This window comes from Tursiops truncatus, chromosome 1 (assembly GCF_011762595.2).
Source record: "Tursiops truncatus isolate mTurTru1 chromosome 1, mTurTru1.mat.Y, whole genome shotgun sequence".
Lineage (NCBI taxonomy): Eukaryota > Metazoa > Chordata > Mammalia > Artiodactyla > Delphinidae > Tursiops > Tursiops truncatus.
Window position 1 is genome coordinate 1235058 of NC_047034.1, and position 22716 is coordinate 1257773.

At 58.3% G+C, this 22716-nt stretch overlaps 1 protein-coding gene across 4 annotated transcripts in view; it reads right to left on the reverse strand.

Annotated features, from left to right (window-relative positions):
• NAV1 (neuron navigator 1) overlaps positions 1 to 22716 on the reverse strand; it is a 210813-nt gene that overhangs the window by 96085 nt on the left and 92012 nt on the right. The gene's annotated exons all lie outside the window — the stretch shown is intronic.

Genomic DNA, 22716 nt, shown 5'->3' on the forward strand with positions numbered 1-22716 from the left:
CTGCAGCTCGGGGTGAGCCCAGCACCGCTCTGGGGACGGCATCCCGCCCATCACAGGTCTTCAGTGATAAAGCACCCCACAGAACACAGGGCCCGGGGAACACGGACCCCCTCCCGGTGGCTTCTAGTGTCTGCCAGCGGATGGACCTGTTCTCAGGGACGTGATTCTGACGGCCAATAAAGACCACCATCCCAGGGCTCGTCCATGGCCTGGCTCAGCCTGCTGGCGGGCCAGGCCACCATCTCCTTGCAGATGACCCCCAGCCCAGGGAGGGCAGGAGGCCCCAGCAGCTGGTGAGCCCTGCCCCCTCTCGGGAGTCATCCGTTATTAATGAGACCGAGGGTGCAGAGGGCTCGCCCCGGGCTCAGAAGGAGGGATGGGAGGAGAGATGGGGGTCAGCCGTGCCCAGGTCCAGCACCAGTCAGCACGTCACTGCTGTCTCCTTCAAAGGACAAAGGGAGCCCCTGGCCCTCCGCTTTCCTGCCCGGTGCCCTCACTCCCCATTACAGCAAGCAGCTCCCCTCTGCCCCCACTTCTCAACGGGGGTAGCCCAGTGAAGACTTGGGGCTCTCCGTGCTCCCATGGCTGGTGGTTGCCATGGGAACAGCGGGCCAGGGCTCCTGGGGACCAGGGTGAACAGACTTGACTGAACTGATGTCTGTGCGTCTCCCCTCCCCCATGGGGGAAAGAATGCAGCACAGGAGTGCCAAGCCCAGGCCGGAGGCTGGGGAGGGGCTCAGGTGGCTTCAGACAGACCCTGCCCCCACCCCACAGACCAAGGAGTCACAGGCCACGCCATCCACGCCACGTGAGACCTCCGTGCCTCTCAGATGCCATTCGAGTCCTCGGCCTGGCGTTCAAGGCCCTCTAGGGGCGGTAGCCCGATTTTCCACCGTTACTTCCTAGCCTGGGTAGAAGTCACTCGTCCTGCCCTCGGGTCCCTGCTGGGGCCCGGGCAGACTTGTCCACGGCCTCTGCACCCCACTTCTGTCCACACCTCTTCACTGTCTGTCCGCCTCCAGGGCAGAGACCATAGCTCTCCATCCCAAACGCCTAGCACCTGCCAGGTGTGGCAGGTCCTCCGTAAAGCCTGCCGCACATACGTCCTCTGCCATGCCTGCCCTGCCTCAAGGGACTCTCGGGTTCACAGAGGGGCAGGGAGGCAGCCTCCTGTCCCCAGGTGCCCCCAACAGCCGGCCCCTCCCGCACTGCCGCCCCATCTTCCTGCCTCGGGTCCTCCAGGAGGCTTCCACGCCGGCCCCGCTCCACTCCCCACACACCTTCTGGATTCCTGCATCCGCCTCAGCAGCTCCCCCTCTACCCTGCTCCCACCCACGGGCGGGCTTCGAGGACACCCCACTGTCCCATCACACTCGGGGCGCTTGTCTTCATCTCCCTGCTCAGACACAAATCAGAGGGAAACGGCTCCCCTAACACCATAAACGCTTTCCGTGGAGCTCAGGAATTCACTCTAAAGATTGTCCTGTGTTTTCCGGGCCACTATAAACTCCCGTTACCCGGGAGCCGCCGTGATCCTCCCTGGGAAGGCAGACATATATTTTACTGGACGTACAGCTCTTTAACACGCACTGAAGAAAAGCTCCAATAAGACTCTCCATCCCAGACTCGTGAAGCTGGGGCTCCAGGGACCCCTTCCCTGCAAGGGTCCCGACAGCCTCCCAGGGCCGGCTCTTAGGCGAGGCTCCTTGGACTCCCAGGGTGCAGTCTCCCTGACATAGCCCTCAACTTGCCGTCACCCGGCTGCTTGGGGACACCCTTCAGCTGTTGCCGTGTCCCCTCTGCACCTCAAGGGTCCAGAACACGGGCTCATCAAGCAAGCGAGTAGGCCATGAGCCAGCAGGGAGGAGAGAGGAGGACCCGGCCCCTCACGGCTCCACGCCCAAGAGGAAGATGCAGTGCAGGGGACATGCAACACGCACGTGTGAGCCGGGACCAAGAACGGCCGGCGCGCTCCGTTCCAGGGTCTTCGGGCGGGTACACTGCTCCCCGATTCTGCAGTTAGAGCCCGGAACGTAGCCAGGGAGGGCAAAGCAGGAGACGTCTGAGGCTCCAACTCCAAACAAGGGAGTGATTTCTGGAGGGCTGTGTTCAGATGTACTCCAGGGCCCAAAACACCCTCCCAGTCTACCAAGAAGGGGTGCTGTGGTCAGTCAGTGGGGGCTTTAGGAGACAGGCAGCTGGCCCTCTTCTTAAGGGTCTTCAGAACAAGGCCTCCTTCTACAGCTTCCTGAGCCAGAGCTGCAAAGCTGCGGTCTTTCTACTCACCCCCGGGACAGGGAGCGGGCGGCCTGCACCCCTGCAGCCCTCGTGCCCTCGCTCGGGGCTGGTCTCTCACCTGGGACACCTGCACCCCGTGAGCACACGCTGAGCACCTCTGGGTCAAACACCGGGCTAGACTCCAGCCATAAAAGGCTAAAAAAAACCAACCAAACAAACAAACAAAAGGCTGTTTTCTTGGTTTGGTCCCCACAGCTCCTCTTCCAGGGAGCCTTCCCTGATGACGCCCCCACCCAGACGTCATCGCACTTGCCACGGGGGCTGAGCACACCCCTTGCACCTCTATCACTAGGTTCTCAACTGCGGGTGGTGGTGGAAATGTCTGGAGACGTTTCTGATTGTTACAGCCTGGGATGGGACGCTCCCAGCGTCCAGTGGGGAGAAGCCAGGGAGGCTGGTAAACACCGTACAACGCACAGGACAGCCCACCTCCAACCAAGAGCTATCTGGCCCTAAAGGTTAACAGTGCTGAGGGGGCCTGTCACCGCACTGTTAACACTGAGGCCCCCTATCTCCACTGCCTAGATCTTAAGTCCCTTGGGGGCACGATCCACGGACTGTAACATCTGGAGTTGCTCACGCCAGATAACAGAGGGTCCTGAACCCCCCTGAATGTATACGCAAGATCTCGTACCCAAGTGCGATGGTCATTTTCCTGGGGAGAGGAATCTGAGACCAGAAGGGTTTAGAGGCGCTGACCTGGGGCCCCGCCCGGCGGCTCGGACAGGCCACTGTGCAGACGGTGGACAGTCCCCGGGGGAGCAGACTCCCCTCGCCCCCAGGTGCTCTGGGGCCCCAGACACAGCTTCCATTACCACTCAGACCTCTCCCCGAACTAGGGTTGTGATTCTGATCAGAAAGGGTAGCTCAGCCAGCAGAGCTCCCCTCCCTGGGTTCCACCATCTGCCTCCACTCAGAGTGCAAGACTATGAAATTATGCAAAGTAAGTTCTCACAAAAAGGAGGGCCTTGGCCTTAAAACTCCTGGAGAATCCCCCGTTCAGCGGGTGTGCTGGGATTAACTGCTTCTCGGAGGCCCAGGAAGACCCCCCCGTTAATCTGCTGGTTGGTCACGTAGCTCACACCCAGTGCCCCTCACGTTCCCATGGGATAAACCCAGGCCTTAACCTCAAGGTCGGGGGAGCAGGCAGCACGTCTAGGGGCCCAGGCCCCAGCCTTTGCTGCTCCCCAACCAGCTTCCTCGTTAATGGCGACAGACTATCAAAACAAGAAGATTCCATTCCATTCCATCAAGACAGGGACGGGAGAGGGAGAGAAAAGGACATTTGACCCCCCGCTGTCAGCCTGAGACCCTAACGAACGCTTTGCTTCCGAAGACGATTATCGAACAGAATAATTCATCGCTAGAGATTAATTGGACTAATCACGTTGCCTTTCAGCATCCCCTGAATAATTATTTTCTACAGGACGGTGTCAGTGATAATTGTGTGATATTGGAGCCTCTTCCCCTAGTGAAAGGCCGCAGAAAGGGGTCCCTGGCTCTGAACGGTGGGATGGCTCCGTCTCAGCTCTGATCTGGTTAGAAGGTGCCCGTATTTCACGTGGAAGCCCTTTGTTTCAGGGAAATATCACCACGTCTGATAATCTTCCTCCACCCTCACTCAGCATGTTCTCAGAACACCCTGCTCTCCCCAGGATGTTCCCCTTGATGTCATGGGGTCAGGGAGCCCATGAGCTGTGGGACATGCACTTGCCCCACAAGCCTGCCAGCGCCCCTTCTCCCCCAGCACCGCTCCCCCCACAGCCCCCCTCAGCCCACCCGCGACCCAGGGCCCCCAGACCCCTACACATCAGGACAACCTGCTCTACTCCGACGCTCCTGCCTTCTCTCCCTCTTTAAGAGTCGACAACCTTGTTATGTGAATAACTACAGAGGCTGAGTGCACAGCAAAAGAATCTAGTGTTTAAGTAACACAACGAGGTCAATGTGACACAGGTAATAACCCGCACCGTCACATTCCTGTTCTGGGGCGATCAGATATGCAATGGCGGGGCCGTCATTCTCCTAACTGCGTAGCAGAACGAGGGATGCTTAGCGCAGCACCATCAGAGGTGGCTATGGGACACTACGACCCCTGGTTCCCACCTCCTCCCATCCGAAGAAGCGCTTTGGAGAAACCGGCTTTTCCCTCATCCTCCCCGTCAGCCTCTGGTCTGCAAATTAAGTCGGTTTTAGGAGGGGTGGGGACCACGTTAGTTTTACGGCTCCAGGCTACTCTGAACCCATATCCAGGGTGGGTAGGCGGCAGCTTTAGAATCAGACAGATCTGAGTTTGAATCCCGACTCAACTAAGAGTAAACCAAGAACGTAAGCCAAGAATCTTCGTGTTCAGGAGTCTCGTGTTTTAATTTCACCTGCAAAACGGAAGTAATTAAATACCTACTTCTTAGGGTTACTGGGATGATTAAATCAGATAACACCTGTTAAGTCTTAGCACAGAGTAGGTGCTCAAAGAGTAGCAGTTATTATTACTATTATTATTATTCCTGGAAGTCGGAAAGCCTACCCACCCATCTTCGGTTATAAACCTAGGGGTCTGCACAGGGTTCTCAGCTTGAAGCTCTTACCAGCCCTCCACCTTAATGGAGGAAAGTACCAGAGGACATAACACTCATTTCCACTCCCTTTGCTTGGAGATGGATAGATGTGTCTACCGGGCTGCGTGGTGATATGATTTCAGGGAAGACAAATCCCGCCCCAGGATATGTTTTTTTTAAAGCGGTCTATAAAACTGTCCTGTAGTAGCTGCCCAGACTCAATCAGTGAAATATATCTGGTTATATATTGATGTTAAAACTCTTAGAGCGAGGGTCATTGGTCAATCCGTGGAGTAATTTATATAATACTGTGTATATTGGCAAAGGAGACCTTCCTAAAAACTGTGCGGTGGGGCTTCCCTGGTGGCGCAGTGGTTGAGAATCTGCCTGCCAGTGCAGGGAACACGGGTTCGAGCCCTGGTCTGGGAAGATCCCACATGCCGCGGAGCCACTGGGCCCGTGAGCCACAACTACTGAGCCTGCGCGTCTGGAGCCTGTGCTCCGCAACAAGGGAGGCCGCGACAGTGAGAGGCCCGCGCACCGCGATGAAGAGTGGCCCCCGCTCGCCGCAACTAGAGAAAGCCCGCGCGCAGCAACGAAGACCCAACACAGCCATAAATTAATTAATTAAATTTTTTTTAAAAAAACTGTGTGGTTATGAAGACTTCCCAAGGGAGAAAAGGAAGGGCATTTAGGAAGAACCATGCAAGGAGCTGAAAGGTTTCTGTTAACGGGTAACTATGCATAATCGCAGAATACCTTCCAAACCGGAAGGGGCTTCTCAGTTGAGTGACAGATCAGCTACCGTTGGAGCCTTCTGCAGGGCAGCAAACGTAAGCCCCCTCCTGCCCTGGCTTTTCCTGCGGAGGGTAGCGGGAAGGTATGAGCTGGTGGGGAGGCAGGCTGCAGGGGTTGAGCCATTCTCCAAAAAGAAAAGGATAGACTGCGGCCAGGAAGCAATCTCAGGGCTCCTTAGGAGGCAAAGATGGCAGGATGAGTAGCCAGAGAAAAGTCTACTTACAAAAGCTCCTGAAATAAGCAGGTGGATTGGGGGGTGGGGTGGCGGTGGGCAAATGCAAATGGTTGCAACCTTGCAATAAAAGCACAAGGTTGTCAGTTCAGCATAAAGAAACATGGTTAGAAATGCCCGAGACGCACTAAAGACTAAGTGCAGGTAACAAAGGGGCATCCGCTCCTAGAGTCAAGGCCTGCACCCCAAATAGTCAAGATGCATTAACAGATCTCTGGAATTCAAAAGCATCGCGTCCCGTACTTTAATCAGACTGCTTTCCAAACATCTTGACTAAAGAAATAAGTGTTTTGATAGGGACTCTGGGGAAGGGCTGATCTGGACAAGCCATGCTGGATGGCGGGGGGCAGACAAGACGGCCCCCAGGGAAAAGTGAGTATGGGGGACAGGGCTGAGAAGAGGGGCAGAGACAGGGATGGAGTAGGTGCCAAAGGCAGCCCTGATCGTGCTTAGGACGGGCACGACTCCCTCCCCTCCAGGAGGACAGGACAGCCGTCACCTGATTCTTCTTAGGTCTGTGCCTTTCCACACCCTCTTTCCCAGCTCTGGGGCCTCAGGAGCGCGTGAAATCCAACTCAGTGAGCTGAGGACATCCTGTCCTGCTGACCTGCAGAAAAGTCTCAGGCACTCCTCACGGGGACATCCTGCAGAAAGGGAGCCACGGATGTGCTGGGGTGTTTAGTTTAGGTGTGCCGTTAGACCTGCGGCTTCCCTAAGAATCCATCAGGCATCGCCACGGTTCCAGTGTAGGACATTCAGACGGATGGGCCCGGGACAGAGTGGATTTGAAGAGCGAAGCGGCTTGGGCTCTACTTCTTGCTCTGCCACTAGCTATGTTTCCTGGACCTGTTTCTCATTTGGAAAATGATCCGGAAGTCATTTCAAGCTTTGTGGACTCTGTTTAGGGACACACATGCCTTGATCGTCACCGCAGGGGAAGGAAGTACTGGATGCTGAGTCAAGGGGGACAGGCAGGGCTGTCGCTGAAGGTTCTGCTGCAGGCAGTAATGGATCCCAGACAATTTGGCCTCACACCAGGAAGTATCAGGTGTGCCGGGAACCAGATACAGGAGGAAATGTGCAGAAACACCCAAACATGGGGTAATGGACACATTAGCGAGGATTACAGGCTGCTTCCCACAGAGCATCACCTGGGGGAAGGTGGAAGCTAATGTGCTCACAGCGCCAGGGGTAAGAGATGCTGCACGTCTGTGATGTGGCAGGTGTAGCTTCTTAGATGTGCAGCACCTCGAAACTCAGTTAAACTTAAGACACATCTGCATGCTTGCTACAGTGCCTTTAAAGTGCAGTCTTTGCCTTGAAGATTGTGATTGAGAAGAAAGAGGGCTTTAAAAAGCCATAAAAGAAAGAAGGTTAGAATGAACCATGTGGTCCTAGACTGGAGTTGGACACATTGGTATTAACTAATGTCTATTATTTCAATTATATTAAATGCAACTATAGGTACGTGTGTTACTTATACTCAGGTTAGCATACACACATATATGTCCTAGCTCCGTCCACTGAGAGGATCTAGAAGCAGTGACGCCCTAGGACCAGCGAGATCACCAGCACCTAGATCTTGGTTTCTAACACCATCCTCCAATGAAAGGAACAAGGCTCCTTGGAGAAATGGCTGATTCTTGGAATGGGGCGGGGAATATACAAGATGAGTCTGGAGCGTCTTGTAGGGCCCCAAAGCATGGAAATTAAAAAAAAAAAAAAAATCAGGGTATGTCAAAGGGACGTAGGTACCAACTGAAAGCGGTCTCGCAACAGCCAATGCTGAAACAGTTTGAGCAAAACAAACAATGCAGTATCAGAGTCTGACTCCAAGAATGAAATGAACATCCGGGAGTGCAGGCTCACCTAACTAAACAAATGGAGAACAGAGAAATCTCCTCCACAGAAGAATTTACGCAGATACGCTCCATGGCAGGGGGCGGAGCCTAACTGCCCCCACTCCCTGACCGTGGCTATGCCGGGTGACCGCCTTCTACAGAGTGCACCATGGAAAGAGAGGGGAGGGTGACTCTGCAGTGGGGACACACAATACTACATCAGCCGGACGGTCAAGGTGAACAGCCACGACACATCACGTTAGGAGGAAATAGCCTTCATCCGATGCCGTGAGAATGACACTTTACCTCCGTGGTCATCAAGCCTCTGTCTAACCATCAGACCCATGTTGCAGGACGTTCTACCAGACACCTGACTGTCCTCTTCAGAACTGTCAAGGTCATCAACACAAGGAAAGACTTGGGAATTCCCTGCCGTCCAGTGGTTAGGACTCTGCTCTTTCACTGCTGTGGGCCCAGGTTCAATCCTTGGTCGGGGAAGTAAGACCCCATAAGCCACACCTCTCAGCCAAAAAACAAAAAAAACAACAAAAAAAAAGCAAGGAAAGGGGCTTCCCTGGTGGCGCAGTGGTTGAGAATCCGCCTGCCGATGCGGGGGACACGGATTCGAGCCCTGGTGCGGGAAGATCCCACATGCCGCGGAGCAACTGTGCCCGTGAGCCACAACTACCGAGCCTGCGCGTCTGGAGCCTGTGCTCCGCAACAAGAGAGGCCGCGACAGTGAGAGGCCCGCACACTGCGACGAAGAGTGGCCCCCGCTGGCTGCAACTAGAGAAAGCCCTCGCGCAGAAACGAAGACCCAACACAGCCAAAAATAAATAAAATTTTTTAAAAAAAAGCAAGGAAAGACTGAGAAACTGCAACTGCTATGGCCCAAAGGAGCCTAAATGGAATGGAATTAAATGGAATGTGGTCCCTGGATGGGACCCTGGAACAGAAGAAGGACATCAGGTAAAAACAAGGGAAATCCATACAAAGCATGGACCTTAGTCAGCAACAATGTCATCAGGACTGGCTCATGAACTGTGACAAATGAACCACAGTAACTAAGACGTTACCAACGGGCGAAACTGGGCGTGGGCTACGGGATACCTCTCTGTGACGTCCTTGCAACTTTCTGGTAAATCTGAAACTATTCTAAAATTTTAAAGTTTATTAAAAGATAAAAAGCTGCATGGGGACCTCCCTGGCAGTCCCGTGGTTAGGACTCCGTGCTCTCACTGCCCTGGGCCCCGGGTTCGATCCCTGGTTAGGGAACTAAGATCTTGCAAGCCGCGTGGCGCAGCTAAAAAAAAAAAAGCCGCACAGACAGTTCTGAGGCACAGCCGGACAGCCGGGGGATGTATCTTGTGAAGATACTGAAGAGAATAAAGTAATGAGGACACGGCCCTACCAGCGAGGGGCTTAGAGTCTGACCAAGGGCAGAATGGGGGTCACCGCCGGACAAGAGGACAGAAAGTGAAAACAAACAGTTTCAACTGGTGGGCGCTGTCAGAAGACTGCCACGCGGGCTCCAAAGACTCCAGGAGAGGCTCACGGTTGGGGTGGGGGGAGTCAAGAAAAGTATCGTTAAAGGACAGGTAAGGTTTTTGTAGGGGAAGGTGGAGGCAGTGGGGGGCTTCAGGCTGGGGATGTGGCTAAATCCAAGATACAGAGACCAGAACATTGCGGCAGGCTCTGGGAACCGCAGAGCCCGACCTGACCAAAGACGGGCAGCGTCCCCACGGGGTCCACGGACCACCGCCCTGCTTAAATTAAGCCCCGTGAAAACAGGATCCCGGGGACACACGCTGGGAACTCTGCATCCCACTAACTGATCCTAGGCAGTCACGAAGCCGGTGAGTACAGGCTCTGAGAAGTCCGGCAAGAAAGAAACCTGTTTAACTCCGTTCAATCCAGGGTCTTGCATCTTTCAGCAGAGCAATTAACAAGTCTCACTGAACTTCCTCAGGGAAATGCGGGCAGATGGCTTGGGCAGGGAAGAGGAAGGGGGGTGGAGGGACCAGGGGGGCAGGAAGGTGTGACCGTGGAGGCCCAGAACGTTAGGATGAGAAATCAGAACGCTCTCTTCTGGGAGCCACTGGAGGACCCCCGTGTGGGGAGCAACGGCGTCTCAGCTGTACCTGAGGAAGGCGCCCCCAGAGCGGCATCTGGGGGTGAACGGGAGAGAGGGGAGCCGGGATGCTTCCATGATGGGGTGATGGCGTGAATTAAGACAATGGGTGGGGGAGGTATTTCAAGAGGTGGAAGCAGCCAGACTTGGTGAGTGATGGAGTCAAGGGCAAGGTCAGGGCCAGGGAGGGAGGAGAGAAGAGGCGTGGGAGCCGCCCCCGCCCCGGCTGGGACAGGCCATCTGCAGCACAGTCCACCCTCCTCCATTCTCTGTCTCCAGAGACCCAGATCAGAGTGCCACCTCCAAACCCCACTGGGCAAAGAGCACAACAAATTTAACTCGAGCAACAGGATAAACCCGTAGCGCTGGATCACAAGTCAGAGTACAGATAACCACGAGTGTGTGTGATACAGATCAGCGATGGAAAAACAAATGCATCGGGGAGAGAAGCCAGGTCTCCATACAGAAGAATTCCAAATCATGCAGGTAGGTTACGGTCCACACAACAGCACGACCCCGCGGCTCCAGACACCGGTTCAAAACCCTTTTCCACCACTTCCCAGCTGGGCGGCTCCAGGCAAGCTACCCAACCTCTCTGTCTCAGTTTCCTCATAGGCAGAAGGAGAACAAAACAACGCCAACTTGTAGGCTTATTATGAGGAGTTAACCTATGCAAAGTGCTTAGAAGGGTATCTGGTACACGGTCTGTGCCTGGCTAGCATCAGTGGCTCTTCTGATTGGACGGGCTGAAGGAAGGAAGGAGGGCACACGCCAGCTGCTCCCAGGCAGGGGGGGAGGAGGGGTGCTCCGAGGGTCAGGACTGGTCTTCCTTTCCCTTCGTGGGGCGTGGAGGCTGCCTCGCGCTCCTGACGCACCAGTCATCAGAGGCCTGGGTCTCTCACTCGCCCAGCACCTCCAGGCCCTGGGGGAGAGCTGTGAATGGCCCCCCCATCCCCGTCCCAGGCCTTGTGAAGAAGGTGCTAAGAAGGCCAGCTGGCCGCCTGCAGGCTCTGCTGGGGGGGCATCCCAGACCCCCAGCGATCTGCCCACCGCCTCCCGTCTAGGGCCCACTGACCACTGCCTTCCCAGCAGCCTCCCTCTCTCCAGCATCTCATGAAGGCCGGAAGCAGATGGAGGGGAGGGGCTGCCAAACCTCTCCCACCCCAGCTCCCCCGAGGCTCTGGGCAGGGCCCTTCCTCCCCCAAGCTTTTTTGTCCACGAAGCCGCTGGGTTTGGGTTGGAAGGAGTGTGTCCTTGAGTCTGAGAGGCGTGTGGTGAGTGGGGGGGAGAGCAGTGAACCCACAGGATGAATGGAGCCTGGGGCTCTGGAAAGCAGCCTCTTTTGTTGGAGGCTGGATGCAGTCAGAAAGCTCAACTAAACTGCTGATAAAGCCATTCCTGTCTCCCTGGCTTCTTCCTTTTTAGGGTTGCTGAAGTCCCTAGGAAAGCCACCACAGGAGAGGAGTAGAGAGCTCGGCTTCCAGTGCTGGCCGCACCGCTGACCTGTAGCTGAGCGCCCACCCTCTCTGGGCCTCAAGCTCCTCGTCTGTGAAATGGGGGCAATTCACCTCAAAGGCCGACGGGGAAGGTGGAACGAACTCTTCCACGCACAGGGTCCTGAGCACGGGAGGCCCGGGCACGGAGGCCTTCACGGAGCTCGGGGAGGCCGGTCTGGGCAGGAGACCCCGGAGGCCTGGATTCGTGTCCTGCGTTGCCGCAAACTCACGGCCACGTCCATTCGTGCCGTGGCTCCCCGTCCGTCTCACAGGGATATTCATGCTCGTCCCACCCGCCTCCCAAGGCTGGGATGAGAAGCATGGGCCCTCACACTCCCGACACGTCTAATCTGCTGTGTCTCTGTTTCTGCTCCACCTCGAGGGGCCACCAGGCTACAGAGCTCCCAGCTTCAAGCACACGGGACGGGGCAGGAAGCAGAGCCAGTCCGAGGGCTCGCTGAAGCGTCCTTAAAGAGGAGGTGATTTTCAAGGAAGGGGAGAGACCGCCTTTGAGAGGCAGAGGGGGCGCTCTCCAGAACGAGGGACGAAGGGGTGCAGAGAGGAAGGGGGACGGGCACAGGCGCCCCCCGGCCTGGCCAAGAGGCCCACGTCCCCCGGAGGGAGGCCCGGGGTGCCGCTGAGCGCAGGGTGCAGAGGACCCTGCGGGACCAGGGGGAGCATCCCTGCCGGCTTCCCGCCCCCACCCCCCACCCCGAGCCTCCCTCCGTGTCAGGTGCACACCTGGGGCTGGGCAAAGGACCCCAGCCATTGTGACATGTGACATCCCCTCCCCTCCAGTGGCTGGGGCTCAGAACCAGGATTAAGTTGATTTAAAGGCAAGCAAGAATGGGACCTTTCCCGGATGCCTGAGTTGTGGGCTCACATTCGTTCCACACAGATTCCAACGTTTAAAAAGTGTGGCATGCCAGAAACACAGCCCACGAGATTATTAACCACCTAATGATTCTGGTATAAAAACGCTTGGCGGGAGGGGAAGAGGAAAGGTTCACAGGCCGGGAAGGGTTTGGGCCGGAGGCACTGAGGCTGTGCTCCCCTTTCAGGGGCTTGCCTGGACCCTGGCCTTGACCGCTACGGTGAGACCCTCTTTCACTGCAGCCCCCAGTCTGCTTGACTTCCTGGGCTCCCTGACCCCTCTCTGCCCTCGAGGTCCCAGCGCGAGGACCAGGCACGGGGGGGCTGCTCCCAGGGAGCCCCTCTGCAGGGTGGGCAGCTGGGCTCAGCCTTACTCAAGGAGGTGCAGCTTCTGGGGGGAACGGCCACGGGGAGACCACGGTCTGCAGCGCCTGGCCTCCGACCTCCGGCCTCCCTGCTCTGACCTCAGCCCGGCTCAGACAGCGGGGCTGCCATCAGCTCCTTTTGGTGCAGGGGGCCTGAAGCCTGAGCCGGTGATTTGGGAATGAATTCTTCCAGTCATGAAGGACTACTTATGGGCTGGGCCAGAAAGCCATTCTTTTTTTTCTCCTCTCCTGAGGACCCCCTCCTGCCGTCCAGCTTCAGAAAATGGTTCCAGGCGGCGAAGCCCCGTGACCCCCAGTGGAACTCGAGCCCCAGAGGCCGGCGGGGGCTGAAGGTGAGTTATGTGATGTGTGTGGGCATCCGCCGGGTGCCTGGAAGCACCTCAAATTCCACTGCTTTGTTGTAAACCTCTTCCCACTTTGTGATGAAGGGCAAAGAGACGACAGGGCACGTGCTGGTCATCGGGTAACTGGAAGCGCCCGCCAAGGGCCGCACCGGGCTCCGTGCTGGGTCACTGTGAACAGCAGGCTCTGCTCGGTGTCTGAGCAGGCCTCGTGGTTCCCCAGCTGCCCAAGACACAGGACGCTCATCCCTCCACTCGGCACTGAGGAAGCCTCGGCTGGCCACCCTGCCTTGTGACTGGCCAGAAGGGCCTGTCGGCCGGGAGGCTGCAGGTGAGGGGCCGCGGACGGGCTGCAGAGGGACGCGGACCTTGCTGCTTCCAGAAGCAGAGTTGACCCTGGAGGCGGCTGTGAAACCTTCCCCAGAGACGGAGGAACATCTACCAGCGGAGCCCTGGGTGCCTCCTTGGTACCACCCTCCACCACCCCCAGAGCCCTGGTCTGGGCCCGAGAGAAGCCCTGGCTGAAGGAGGACCCAGACCAGGAGGAAACTACTGCCCAGGGGCCCAGCTACCCCTCCTCCTGCTGAGACCCCTCCCCCATAATACTTTTTGGGTTTAGACAAGTTTCCATAGCAACCCAAGTCCCTATCAGCCAGAGGGTTACCATGGCGACTGAACTTGGCTCTGCGTCCACAGCTGAGAAGGGCCCTGGGCCCTGGGCTTATCTGTCAAGCAAGGCTCACAGGAAACCATGTGAAGGGAGGTTGGAGGGCCGAGGGCAGGGCCGGCCTCCGGGGGTGGCGGCAGCAGCAGCGGCGGTTTCCGCCCCCCCCACTCTTGTCCTCCCATTGAGGGGCCTTCAGACCATCAGTGCGCTTCCCCCAGGCCCTGCTCCTCCCCTTCTAAGAATCCTCCCTAAGCCCTTCCGGGCAGCTCCTGGGCAGCAGTTCCGGTCCAGCCAGGGCTGGTCCTCAGCCGCAGGGAGCCTCCCTGAGCGCCGGCCAGCCCCGGCGTGTCACTCCCACTGTCCACGCCCAGCCGCCCCTGTTAACGGGTCTTTTCTCTGGGACCTTCTCCCCACGAGAGTGGAGGCCTGTTTCCTGGCTTTGAAGTGGCGGGCTCAATGCTCCCAGCTGTAAACAGCAGGAGGGGCCATGGGGCACTCACACCTTCTGGGGGGCTGAGGTCCAGTCTGGAGAACCTGTTTCTCAGCCTCCCTCCCGTCCTCGCAGCAGAACCCAGATCTGATAAGCCTGTGCTTCCCCTGACCACCCCTCCCAACGCCCTCTCACTGGGCTCCGCTGTGCACCGAGGCCTGTCTGCGGACCCCTGGCCCACACACCAGCAGCGCCGGGCTCAGATCTTAAAAGCAACCCACCAGATGCGGGGACACACTCACTGTGCTCTGAAACACATTCTCAAGACTTTAGTTGCTCTCACAGAGCCTACGACAATAAACTCATTAAAAAAACAGTGAAAGTGTTTGCTTAAGCTCACTTTTTTTTTTTTAGCCTGCAAAGAGTGTTATGTTTAAAATTAACAGCAGTATTATTTTTAAAGGCTAGAGTTAGGCTTTTCTTTCCACTCAGAAAGGTCCTGCTTGCCCATCAGCCATGGGCAGAGCTCTGTGTTGGGCCTAACGAGCACCCCAAAGGGCTTCCGGCTCCCCAGGCACCCGCATCGCTCCACGTGCATCCACAGGGTGGTCCAGCCTAGGCGTCTGCTGGGCTGCGGATTCCCAGGGCCCCTCTGCTTTGCAGGCTGTCTACGGCCCACACCCAGGCCGGCCCTCCAAAAGCACCCGAGCATGGGCGTGGGGTCCCCTGGTGGGACCACCTTGTTTTTGAGGCACCTTGGCAGCCAGCACAGCCCAGCTGTTGAGCTTGTGTTGCCTACTAGCAGTGTCACCTTCAACAAGTAACTTTCCTGGCCCCTAACAAGGGCACGAGCAACACCGGCCTCAGTGAGTGGGCGCGAGGATTAGCTGGTCTATTATAATAAAGTGCCCGGAGAACTGCCTGACGACCGCCTGGCGTAAGGGAAATGCTGTTCCCCCAAGGCGGGGTTAAGCCGCCCCCGCCCTCGTTCCCAGGCCCTTCTGTGCTTGGAAAGATGGTCCTCGCAGGGCGGGGCTTTTCAAATTGCAGGTTACAACTCATCTGTGGGTCATGAAATCAGTTCAGTGCATTGTAACCGGCAATTAGAGAAAAACAGACACACACATTCAACAAAACAGAACATCAAGTACATTGGACACAGTATTGTTTCAAAACTCTTCTGCCTCAATATGTACACGCTAGATTTGCTAGAAGATGTATTTCCTATTGGAGGTCAAGGCAGGAAAAAAACCCTCTAAAATCCACAGCTTGAGGGTGTTGTCAGTTAGTGACAACCTCCGTGTGAATGAGTCCTCGGTTCAATCCTGAGAGAAAGTGGGGAAGGGTGGAGGACAGGAAGGGCAGGCTCAAGCCAGCACGCATCTCACGCTTTCCGCCCTCCTGGAGGACTGGAAAAGCTTCCTTTTAAAACCTTCTTCCTCAAGATAGCCTGAGGTTATTGCTGGAGATAAAGGCCGGGGTCCACTCAGTGACGGCTGCCTGGTTCCCAGGGAACTGGCAGACAAAGGCCCCTTTGGGGGCAGGTCTGCTGATCCGACGGCAGGCGGTGGAGGGGGGGAGGCCTGACCAGAGACACGCTGCCCACACAGGGCCAAGGGCACGTGCCTCCCACGATGTGGTCTCATACGGTTCTCCCAATAGCGCTCTGAGCTAAAAAGGGTGGGGAAAACATTACACTCTATTGACAAGAGATGAGAAAACTCGCGACCCAGGAGGGCGTATGATTCGCTCAAGGTCACAGAGTAACAACTGGCCCCAGAGTCCACACTCCGGTTTTAGCCCAGCCTAAGCCAGACCAGGTCTGCACAGAGACAGGTGTGGACGGGGTCAGGGAGGAGGCAAGGGGGTGTCAGCTTTGAAGAGGGTGCAGCTTGGCATATCTGATGCACCCCGTTCAGTGCGCGAGAAGAGGGTGCGGAGAGCGGGAACGATGGGCAGAGTGAGATGGGACACGGAGAGACGGTCACGTCTTGGGAAGATGACAAAATCCCTGAGGGCAGGGACCATCTCCACATCCTGCTGTAACCTCACAGCACCTAGCATGGCCCTGGGCTCAGTAATACTTGTTGCCTAAGGAAGTGGAAAGTGGGCTCTCTGGAGGTCACCTTTAGCTCGAGTGACCGGGCACATCTGGGGCAGAAACCATTAGCATCACCGGGGCCCCGGTTTACTGCAGACGGAGTGACTGCTATGGCCATCACCCTGGGCGCCATCATCCCCTAAACCACCAACCACCAAAAGCATAATGACCACCCCTGTCGTCTCTGCCACCATCACCAAGCCCATCACCACCACCGTCAGGGTCACGACCACATCTGCCAGCTCGGGGCACCGACTGCCCCCTCCCTTTCCTGAGCTCAGTTTGTATGAATCTCGTTCAGCTGAGACGAGCTTACATTTTTAAAAAAAAGGTATCATTGTTCAAAAAACCCCGAGATGTTGTTCTTGGATGTCTGTGCTTTGCACCGAAGAAACTTTAGTATCTAGGCAAAATGAGGTCCCCACCCCTTCCCCAGAGTGCCCCCCCCCCGCCCCGCCCGGGGCTTGCAGGGTCCCATTCACTGCCAAGCAACTCCTGCCGCCTGCTGCGTGTCCCCCGGGGAGCGCCAGCTGGGACCTTCCCCTCGGGACCCCTTCATTCTTGCCTTCTCCGACTCGTCCCCCACCGTATCCGGAGTCACTTTTGAACGACACGAACCTGATGTCACTCTCCCCACTTACACCTTCCCTGTCTTCCTGCTGACACAGGGATAAAACCGAGCATCCCGACCCTAACCACGCCCCCGCCCCTCCCCCCGCCTCCCGCCCAGCTTGGCCCAAACCCCGCCCAAGCCCAGCTTCCCAGACTCGTGCGGGACCCCTCCCTTCTCCGCGACCTTCTTCCTCTTTCCTCCACACCCAAGCTCCTCTGCTTCAGGCCCGCTGCACGCCCTGCCCTCTGCCCGGCTGCTCCCCTGGCCCCGGGGAAGCACTGCCCGGCCGGCTGGCCCCTCCAATCTAACCATCGCTCCCTTTGCTTCCCCCACAGGGCACTTACCGGGCCGACTTAAGGATTCCCTTCTGTGACTATGTGCTTAAGGTCGCCTCCCCCCCAGACTCAAGTCCATGAAGACAAAGCACGGGTCTGCTTCGTTCACTGCAGCGGCACCAAAGACCACGCCGCCGCCCGGTCAGGAGCAGACACCCAGGGCCTGGCGAGGGTCCCCGTAACCCCAGAGAGCACGAGGCTCTTTCTCCTCCAGGTTATGGGCTGAGCTGTCGGGGGCCCCGGGACGGGCCTGGATGGGACGCCACCCCTTCTTCAGCCCGTCATCCTGGGCTCCTGCATCCTGGGGGTGGCCCGTCGAGCCTAACCTCAGGAGACAGAGGACAGTTGCTTGTGCCGCCCCCAGCCCATCTGCTCCCCTTCCAGACTCCAGTTTCCTACGCTCAGAGCTGCTTCAGATAATCTGGAATTTTTTTTTGCTGAGGAGGGAAGCAAGATGAGAGTGGGTGTGGGGACAGATCCCCTTCCAGTTCTGTCTGGTTCAGGCTGAGGCGAGTGTCAGTTTGTGTTCCCTGAACAGCCAAGAACAAGGGGGAGGAGCAGGATAAAGGAGGAGGGGGGCTGGGCTGGGATGGGTCGGAAAGGTGGTCCGAGTAACAAGACGGTGGGCTCTGGAGCCCCTTCCCTCGGCTCTGGCCTCGGACCCCCATCCAAACAGGACTTCACCTTTGACAGGTGGCCTTCACCTGCCCATTCACTGCTTTACACGTGAGCTCAGGGCAGCAACGTAGACCAGCTGCGAAGTGACGGGACGCCAGACAAGTAACACGGCTCTCCCCAAACCTCGGGGAGAGGACCAGGCTGCGGCAACGCTTTCCTCAACGTTTACCCTGGCACAGGTCACTGAGGGATGAGGGCATCTGCAACGTGATGGCAGGAACCCCAAGCCTCCGCCGTCAGGCTGGAAGCAGGAGGCAGGGCCAGCTCTGGCCCCTTCATCATGCTTCTCCACCAGTGAGAAGAGCCAGCCCGGAGGGTCTCACCCAAGCCTCCTGGCCTGGGAGGGAGCCACGGTGACCCCCGCCCACTGCGGCTCTGACGGCCGGCCAGCGGCTCCAGGACTGAGGGTGCTGGGGGCACAGTGGGCACGGGCTGTTCCCCGGCAGTGCCCAGGGGCCCGGGGCGGGGTGTGGGGGGGCGACCAGAGGACGCCCTGAGCTCAGCAAGGCAGGAGGAGTGGGAGAATGGCGGTGGGGAGAGAAAGGAACAAATGTGGGTGGGAAGACGCTGCTGTCTTTTAATCAAATGCAAATGTAAGGCTGATAGCACGCAACCGGACTTGCCTAATTTCTGGGTCTGTAGTTTGGGCGGTGCTTGGAGAGGAACGAGCACCCTGAGGAGAAGCTTCCTGAGCACAGGCTCCGTGCTGCTCGCAGAGAGGACCCGGGGACACGTCACCTGGGGGCTGCGCCCGGGGAAGAGACAGCACGAGCACGACGGAGGCGGGGCCCAAGGACACCCCAAAGAGAGAGGGGGCGTTCTGGAGACGGAGGGGCCTGGCTGCAGGGGGTGTGGGCTGAGGGCTCGCGAAGGCTCAGGAGGGAGGGCCCAGAACGCAGGGATCGGAGGACAGAGGATGCTGGGCCGTGTCTCCCTCATCTGCCTGATGCTCCCTGAGGACAGGCCCTCCTCCCGCTACGGCCCACACAGTGAGCGTGGACGGGTTGGCAGCAGCAGGTTAAGAACTAGCTCTTTTAAGCCTGGCGGCCGTCCAGCAAGGTAGCTACAATCTGATCTGTTGAACAGGTGAGGAAACCAAACCTGGCCCAGGGCCTCGAGACCAGTCAACACAGAGGCAGGATTTGAACGCAGGTCTGTCTGCCCCGTACCCTGTGCGTCTGCCCACTGCGCTCTGTGTCTTTCCTTCCAGGACCCCCGTCACAGTACACAGAGCCGCTACAAACAACTTGCAGTGAGAAACTGGGAACTTTGTGACTGTGATTCAGAGATAGGATTTCAGCAGGAAACCCAATCTCTGTGCCGTGTGGGAAAGTGGCAGGAATCCAGCCCCTGCCCAGCCCCAGGCCAGGCTGGGCTCCTCTGGGGCAAGTCCCTTCCCATCCCCCACCGGAATCCCACCCCTAACTCCAGGCCAGTGGGCCCCCAACCCCGGCCCCAACACCCAGGCCCCAGCCTCACGCCTGTGCAAAGGGACAGGTCAGCGTCACCCCATCACCTGTGCTCCCCTGAGATAAGGAAGGAGCCAGGATGTCTTGGCCTCGTCCCTCCCCAGATGTCCTCCCAGCTGTGTGATAACAGCCAGCAGGGTGGATTCCATGTCTCAGCCCTGGAGGACGTTTCAAGGACCACCAGAGGGGCTGTTGGCGGAAGGAGGTCCTGGAAACGGGGCAGGACGATTCCAGAGGACCTGGGCTGGGGAGGGGACAGATAAGGCCACCACAGAGCTCTGGGTCAGGCCTGAGTCCCCATCCCTCCCAGAAATGAGGGCACTGCCAGCTTGTCTCTGATCTGGACAGAACCCAGGCCTGAGCTGAAGTCCAGGAACGGGTAATGAACTTGAACACGAGGTGCTCCTTCTGCCACCTTCACACACCCACCTTCAAGCCCTCTTTTCCTACTGTCTCTGCTATTTTCTTTCTTATCACAGTCTGAACAGCCACTCAGCTGTGCAATGACCTTAACCACTTTTGATACAGCTGACTCCCGGAGAATGTGTTTTCCCTCTCTCCCGCGATGGCTCTCAGGCCCCCCACCCCCCAGGGGAGACAGGCAGGTCTCTGGCACAGAGGAGCCCGGGGCCGTGGGCACCACGTTCTGCCTCGTGGACCAGCAGCAGGAGTGCGGGTCTGTGGTTCAGAAGGCAGCAACCAGGCGTGCGGGGCAGTAACGTGGAGCAGAAGATGCTCAGTAGGGCCGGCCCCCTCCCCCTGCAAACCCGGCTGCCCCTGCCTCCCCCACAGCCCTGCAAGACTCTCCCTGTCCTGTAACAAACTCCCCCTCCCCCCAAGCTGGCTCCAGACACAACCAAGAGACTGAACTGAACTAAACTACCAGGACTGAACCGGAGCCAATCCGTGAGGGACGCCATTGGGCTCACTGGTCGCCACCGGGTCTGCAGAGCCTCGGGATCAGCGTGAAGAAGCCAGGGGTTTGGGGCCTGCGGGGAAGGCGGCAACAGAACGAACTGTATGGTCACAGGCGGTGCCAGGCACCGTGACTCCCTCTTCTGTTTAATCCCCACCATTACCCCGCGCAGGGCGCGTAAGCTCCATCCTATAGATGAGGGACAGGTTCAAGGAGGGCGAAGGGCAGCCAGCAGGTGAGCCTCAGGGTGGATGTGGACCCCCGTCTGCACGGCTCAGAGCTGGTGCTTTTCTCTTAGGCCAGGCAGCCAGGGCCCCAGAGACGCCGGGTTCCGGCCGGGGGCGGACACGCCGTCCCCTGCAGCTCTCGGGCCGGCCATGGTCCTGCCAGGACAAGTGTGCAGGGGGGCGACGTGAACACAGCTGTGCTGCAGGTGCCCTAACCACAGACCCCACACACTGTCCACAGCCTGGCAGCGGGGACCAAGGGGGTCCGGGGGACGTGCTCGGCTGCCTGGGCCACCAAGCTCCTGCAGGAGACCTCAGAATAGGGCCGCGCTATTTAGAATAAAGGACAGGGCGGCTGCCCAGAGGACCTGCCGTGTCTGTGGAACTCTGCAAGGCCAGAGCTCTCCACCGGCGAGGGGCCCTGTAGCACGGTGGTTAAGGAGGCTGGCGCTCGAGCCGGCTCCAAGCTCCTCACTTCCTGGTTGTGTGACTCTGGGGAAGTTACTTAACCTCTCAGTTTTCTCATCGGTAAAATGAGAATGAAAACAGCACCTAACTCACTAAGTTATTCTTGATGGTTAAATGAATTACTACACGTACAGTGGTCAGCGCAGTGCCTGGTACGTGTCACATAATGACTGACAGATATTATGATGAGACCCTGGATCTTCCCTGAAGCTAACACCACCGCCCCCGCCCTCCACTTCCTGCAGATGCGGCATTCAGCAGAATCTAATCTAGAAATCAGGAGCCACTGGCCACGGGGGAGCAAGGAGGTGGGGGGAAAGGAGAAATCAGGCCCTGAGATGAAGATGGCTGAATCTGTGGCCTTAGCCCCGGGCCAGCCCTTCCCTCCCCGAGCTGCCAGCTGGCAAGTCTGACCCCTCTTTGACCACCAGGGAGGCTGAGGCATCACGGGGCTTATTCAAGCTCCACGGTTACGAGGGACGGGTCCAGGGTTCATAGGCAGAGGGGCCAGGGGAACAGCTTATCCCAGGCGGACGCAGAGAGCCACGTCTCCTCCCGGCCAGTCTGGTCATCCTCATTGTGGCCACGACCTTCCTGTCCCCGGGGGAAGCCCTCTCCCCACAGCCTGCCTGCAGCTCCGGGTGCTGCTGCCCCGTGACCGTCCGTCTGTGGTCTGCTTCCCAGATTGGACACGCCGGGACGCAGGGTCTCGGGACCCGAGGAACGTTTGCCGAGGGCCGGAGAGAACTGATTCTTACAGACCGGGGCTCTCGGGACCGTATCAGCCTGAAGGCTCTAGACTGTCTACAGGGCAAGGGGGCAGATGTGCCTACTTGTGCCAGAGAAGAAAAGAGTCTGGATGAGCCCGAACCAAGCCTCGGCTGAATCTCAGCTCTCCGTGAACTTGCCGAGTGGCCCCGGGCTGCTCTCAGCTTCTTCACGTCTAAGTCCGCGTCAGTGTCGGGTTTCCAGTCGACAGCGACGCACCAGGAGGGTCACGCTGGCTGCTGAAGATGAACAGCTCCCACACCTGCGGCAAATCGGCACTCTTCCTCCACCCCCGCCCTGCCCCTGGGACCCCACTACTCGGCACCTGGGGGGTTGACTTCCGGCATAACAGGGAGCCCCAGGCACCCCCGGTTCTGCAGCCTGGCCCGCGAGGATTGTGAAACAGTCTGCGTGTGACCCTTGAATAGCGTCTCATTGTGAGGCTGACCTGGGTTCCCACAGAGCGCTCAGCACAGCTGGCAAACAGTGGGAGCCCACTAAGTGCTAGTCGTCGCTGTTGTCAATCCCCAGGGATTCCTGCCTCTGAGTGTCCCGGGGACCACCACGGGGCCTCGCGAGGGAGGCTGCTGACCCAGCTGCAGAGTACAAGGCCGATCGGCGTCTTGGGCGCTGCTGTTTCTTCCTGGGAGCTCAAACCCTGCGGCCAGGCCCCCGGTGGCCCCCAAGCCACGCGCTGGGCGGAGGTGCCCAGCAGGGAGGCGCTGCTGAGCGTCCAGGAGAAGCAGGGGCAGCCTCTCTGGGCTGCCCGCTGAGCCTCAAGCCAACCCCACCGGGCGGGCAGGGCGTTGGGCGGCCCAGGGCTGAGCCCTGACCCTGGGGCTGGGGAGCGGCCCTCGAGGTCCCTGCTGTCCACAGGACAGCAGTAGCACCGCCTGCCCGCCCAGGGGCCACCGCAGCCTTCGCTGCTGTAACGCCCTCCCCGCGGGGCCGGAGGAAGGTAGGCCAGGCGGTGAACGCCCCAGCACCCCGGACGCCTCGTCACCATCCGTGGAAACCCTGAGACGTTGCGACACACCTGCGTCCTCCAGCAACCCTGAACTCTTGGACTCCTGGGGGTACCCGACTCCAG